Source organism: Syngnathus typhle, linkage group LG18 (assembly GCF_033458585.1).
Source record: "Syngnathus typhle isolate RoL2023-S1 ecotype Sweden linkage group LG18, RoL_Styp_1.0, whole genome shotgun sequence".
NCBI lineage: Eukaryota > Metazoa > Chordata > Actinopteri > Syngnathiformes > Syngnathidae > Syngnathus > Syngnathus typhle.
This window is the reverse complement of record NC_083755.1, coordinates 584761-590651: the sequence shown is the minus strand read 5'-3', so window position 1 is coordinate 590651 and position 5891 is coordinate 584761. Positions and strand designations below refer to the sequence as shown.

General features: G+C 50.5%; 1 non-coding gene across 1 annotated transcript; it reads left to right on the top strand.

Moving 5' to 3' along the window:
• Positions 1–5246: 5246 nt before the first annotated feature.
• trnat-agu (transfer RNA threonine (anticodon AGU)) lies at positions 5247–5319 on the top strand. Its single transcript has one exon. It is a non-coding gene; the product is annotated as a tRNA-Thr (tRNA).
• The last annotated feature ends 572 nt before the right edge of the window (positions 5320–5891 follow it).

Here is a 5891-nt window from a genome sequence, read left to right as displayed (position 1 = left end):
GAGTGACGATGGATTTTGAGAGAGTCACATCATCAATGCACTTCCTGATGTAGGAGGAAACAGAGTCAGTATACTCCTCAATGTCTGTCCGATCGTCGCAAGTGGCAGCCCTCCTAAACATGTCCCAGTCAGTAGAGCCAAAGCAGTCACGCAGTGCATCAGAGGCACCCTCAGGCCACACCCGTACCTGCTTGCGAACCGGCCTGGACGCTCCCACCATTTGTCTGTATGCGGGCAAAAGCATAACAGTGATATGGTCAGAAAGTCCAAGATGGGGGAGGGGGGCGGCTTTGAAAGCTCCTTTATGCGAAGAGTAGACCCGGTCCAGGAAGCTGTCGCCACGCGTAGGAAAATTAACATGCTGGTGAAGCCTCGGAAAAACCGACTTCAGGTTAGCATGATTAAAATCCCCAGCGAAGATGATGAAACCGTCAGGGTGCGCTGTCTCTTGTTCACTGACAGCCTGGTACAGTTCACTAAGAGCCGTGATCCTGTCGCCTTTGATGTTGGAAGGCGGGATGTAAACCGCGACTAGCAGAATCGCGGTAAATTCCCTTGGCAGGTAAAAAGGACGGCACTTAATGATCACGAACTCCGCCAGTGGCGAGCAGTGCTTGCATACCACCACAGAGTCCCGGCACCATTCGTCACGGATGTAGACGCATAGTCCACCTCCACGAGATTTCCCCCCTTGTACAATGGCCCGGTCTGCCCGATAACACGCTAGCCGCTCCAGGTGTACGGCAGAGTCCGGAATGTTGACAGTCAACCAAGTCTCAGTGAACACGAGCACACAGCAGTCCCGCACTGTCCGGTTTGTAGATTGCAGCAGGCGAATGTAGAGGTGAAATTCTTGGACCGGCGCAAGACGGGCCAGGGCGAAAGCATTTGCCAAGAATGTTTTCATTAATCAAGGACGAAAGTCGGAGGTTCGAAGACGATCAGATACCGTCGTAGTTCCGACCATAAACGATGCCGACCCGCGATCCGGTGGCGTTATTCCCATGACCCGCCGGGCAGCGCCCGGGAAACCACCAAGTCTTTGGGTTCCGGGGGGAGTATGGTTGCAAAGCTGAAACCTAAAGGAATTGACGGAAGGGCACCACCAGGAGTGGAGCCTGCGGCTTAATTTGACTCAACACGGGAAACCTCACCCGGCCCGGACACGGACAGGATTGACAGATTGACAGCTCTTTCTCGATTCCGTGGGTGGTGGTGCATGGCCGTTCTTAGTTGGTGGAGCGATTTGTCTGGTTAATTCCGATAACGAACGAGACTCCGACATGCTAAATAGTTACGCGGCCCTCGAGTGGTCGGCGGGCAACTTCTTAGAGGGACAAGTGACGTTCAGCCACACGAGATTGAGCAATAACAGGTCTGTGATGCCCTTAGATGTCCGGGGCTGCACGCGCGCCACACTGAGCGTACCAGTGTGTGCCACATCCCCTGCGCCGAGAGGCGCGGGTAACCATATGAACCCCGCTCGTGATAGGGACTGGGGACTGCAATTATTTCCCACCAACGAGGAATTCCCAGTAAGCGCGGGTCATAAACCCGCATTGATTAAGTCCCTGCCCTTTGTACACACCGCCCGTCGCTACTACCGATTGGATGGCTTAGTGAGGACCTCGGATGGGCCCCGCCGGGGCCGGTCACGGTGCCGGCGGCCGCGTCAAGAAGACGATCAAACTTGACTATCTAGAGGAAGTAAAAGTCGTAACAAGGTTTCCCTAGGTGAACCTGCGGAAGGATCATTACCAGAGAATGGAGCGGGAGGGGAAGGCTTCCGCCGACTCTCCCCGCCCTAGCCCGGAGCGCCGCCTAGGACGACGGGGGAAGGGACTTTTTCCCGCGGCTCACGCACTCGTTCGCCCCGCCTTAGCCGGGGGGCGTTCGGTGCCGGCGCGCGGGGTGGCCCCGGCCCCTTAGACCGAAGCGATGAGCGGAGGATGACGGAGGAAAGACTCCCGCGGCTCACGCGCCCTGGCCCACCCAGGAGGGTAACGCGGACACTTTACGGCGCAAGAGCCGTTGGCACTTAGAAAATTTTCGCCAAAGTTGGCGCGAGCTCCAGAAGGAGAGGCTGATTTTTCGCTATTTGCGGCCGACCGCGGGAACCAGCCAAAGCGGACACTTTACGGCGCAAGAGCCGTTGGCACTTAGAAATTTCTCGCCTGAGTTGGCGCGAGCTCCAGGAGGAGAGGCTGATTTTTCGCTATTTGCGGCCGACCGCGGAACCAGCGCGGAGCGGACACTTTACGGCGCAAGAGCCGTTTGCACTTAGAAATTTTTTGCCAAAGTTGGCGCAAGCTCCAGAAGGAGAGGCTGATTTTTCGCTATTTGCGGCCGACCGCGGGAACTAGCCAAAGCGGACACTTTACGGCGCAAGAGCCGTTGGCACTTAGAAATTTCTCACCTGAGTTGGCGCGAGCTCCAGGAGGAGAGGCTGATTTTTCGCTATTTGCGGCCGACCGCGGAACCAGCGCGGAGCGGACACTTTACGGCGCAAGAGCCGTTGGCACTTAGACTTTTTTCGCCTGAGTCGGTGTAACTTCCAGGAGGAGAGGCTGATTTTTTGCCATTTGTGGCCGACCGCGGAAACCAGCCAAAGCGGACACTTTACGGCGCAAGAGCCGTTGGCACTTAGAATTTTTTCGCCTGAGTCGGTGTGACTTCCAGGAGGAGAGGATGATTTTTCGCCATTTGTGGCCGACCGCGGGAACCAGCCAAAGCGGACACTTTACGGCGCAAGAGCCGTTGGCACTTAGAAATTTTTCGCCTGAGTCGGTGTGACTTCCAGGAGGAGAGGCTGATTTTTCGCCATTTGTGGCCGACCGCGGGAACCAGCCAAAGCGGACACTTTACGGCGCAAGAGCCGTTGGCACTTACTAAGCTACAAGGTAAAATGATACGATACTTTAGATGTGAAATGAAGACGAGCTAAGCCACAAAAGAAGTGACATTGTCAGCAAAGAAAAATTTTTTTTCAATGTTGTCTCACCCCAAATCTTTGGGATCATCGGCTCTGCGCAGTTGGATAGTTCCACTAACATTTTAACATCAACATTCTTTCATGGTCTGCCTGGGTATCTCGGCTGAAGATCCTAAAGAAAATAACCTAGATTTCTTGTATGCTATTGCATGACTGTATAGCCTCCGGCCGTCATGACTACATTTTACCGTGGCACCATTGAGAGCGTCCTCTCCAGCTGTATTGCTGTTTGGGGTGGCGGCTGCACTGACTACAACTTGGAGGCCCTGCAGCGCATAGTGAACACGGCTGGTAAGATTATTGGTGCTTCGCTCCCCTCCTTGAAAGACATTTACATCTCCCATCTCACCCGCAAGGCGACCACGATTGTGAGTGATGTGAGTCACCCCGCTCACTCTTTGTTTGATCTTCTGATCTCTGGGAAGAGGTATAGGAGCCTGCACTCCCGCACCACCAGACTCAACAACAGCTTCATACTCCAGGCTGTTAGGATCCTGAACTCACTTCCCCTTTCTGTGTAGCGTCCTGTACTTTTGCGCTATGCTTACTGTCTGCTGTATGCACACTGGCTCCGTTTTGCTCTTCTTATTTATTGTATTATCTGTTTATTTATTATTTATTCATCACTCTTATTTATTTTTTGTGCCTTCTTGTTTTTATATTGTGTCGTTTACTTGTATGTCCATCGTGTAATATGTCTCGTCACCGTGGGATAGAGAAAACGTAATTTCGGTTTCTTTGTGTGTCTTGACATGTGAAGAGATTGACACTAAAGCTGACTTTGACTTTTTGACTTTTGTGGCCGTAGCATCCTCGGAACGAATCTGGGTCATGGCGTATTTAAATTACCTTGCTGAATTTGTCCGTTGTTCACTGTTAGACGCAGAGACCACTGCTCCAGCAGAAGAAGCCGAAACCCTACAAACAGCAACCACAGAATCATCTCAACCACTAGACCGGACCCAGACCGACCCTCTATCGCCTACAGCCGCCGGTACGGAGACCAACCAAGCTCAGCAGCTCCCACACGCTTCAGACCCCCCCACCTCTCCAACTCCAGAAACCCATCACCCCCCCTCCTCTCATCCACCCCCCACACCTCACCCTACACCCCCCCAGAAACCCACTACTCCCCCCCTTCTCTCATCCACCCCCCACTTCCCACCCTCCTCCATATCCCTTTCCCCCTCCCCCCTTCCACTGCCCTTCTCATCACACATGAACGAGAGGATTAAACTTTCCCTCACCGAAGCCACAACCCTGAGATTAAAAGTCTCATGCTCTACCAACTGAGCTAACCAGGCTTCTTCTATTGGGAATTGTTTCATTCTTTCACTTTTTTTTTAACGGGTTTGGTTCACGAAAACCAGCAGGCACGCTTTAAATTTAGCCTCCGAAACACATTCGTTGATAAGACTAAACATTTAAAGGTTCCCAACAAGTGGCAGCTGTCCAATGTTGTATCTAGTTGGAAACCCCAGCCCAAGTTGGAAACCCTAATTGGGAGCCCTTGCCCCAGTTAGAATTACGAGTTTGAAACCCTACCCGGAGTTGGAACCCTAGTTGGAAACCCTAGCCCTAGTTGGAAACTCTGGCCTTGGTGTATAACAGAGAAAGCATTTTTTCTTTTGGTTTTTGTCCCTTTGTTGCACTGAAAACGGGGATGGGGGTGGGTGGGGGTCGGTGGGGTGGAGTCAGCACAACAAAAAAAGAAATCAGAAACCAAAACCCTTTCTGACAGTATACAAGAGTTGGTTCAGACTGAAATAAAGTCATTAATTTCATATGAATTATATTAAATTGACCATGAAGGGACTTAACCCTCAAGCTTCAGATCCCAACTCAGACGCCTTATCCATTAGGCCACATAGCCATATGAAAGACTGTACCAAGTGAAACATGGCAACGACTTCTGATGACTGCAGCCTGCCAAGTGAAGTTCACAATTGTTACTGACATAAATGGCCTGTGGATTATTCAATTTATCGTAAAAGAGAATTGTAATGCAATTGACATATTACCTTGTTAGTGCAAGTGGTCGTGCATCAGTTTTAAACTCTGAAGGTTGTGAGCTCGACCCTCACACGGGGCGCTGTTTTCTATAGTCCACAGTAAAATCATTGTCAATTTCAGAAGATACTAGGTTGCTCAGAATAGAATAAAGTTTTCTGTCTGAAAAGTTGAGTTTAATTGAAATGGCCGGTGGTTGAATCAGTTTTACAGTAAAACAGGTTTGTAAAACCAGCGGTTCACAGCCTTGTTAGCGCAGGCGGTAGCGCGTCAGTCTAGTAAACTGAAGGTCGTGAGTTCAACCCTCACACGGGGCTCTAATTTATTTAGTCCTAACCCTAACTCGACCCCTTGTCGGAAACTCTTGCCCCAGTTGGAAACATTAGTTGGAAACCCAAGTTTGAGAATGCTCAGACAAAAGTAACTTTTTCTTTCGATGAATTGCAGTTTGATGGAAATGGCCGGTGGTTGAATCTTTTTTACAGAAAAATAGAATTTTAAGACAGGTGCCACGAAGACTCGTCGGCGCAGGCGGTAGCGCGTCAGTGTCATAATCTGAAAGTTGATGGTTTGATCATCACACGGCGCATGATTTATATATAGTCCAACCCTAACTCTAGCCCTTCCTGGAACCCTAGTCTGAGTTGGAAATCCTAGCCTAGTTAAGTTTGATCAAAATGGGCGGTGGTTGAATTAATTTTACAGTAAAAAACAATTGCACAAAATGCAAAGACAAACCCTCGTTGGTGCAAGTGGTAGCGTGTCAGTCTCATAATCTGAAGGTTGTGAGTTTGACCCTCACACGGGGGCACACTTTTACATAGTCCTAACTCGAGCCCTAGTTGGAAACTGGGTAGAAAAAGCTTCGTTACATTCTGATTGGTAGCGA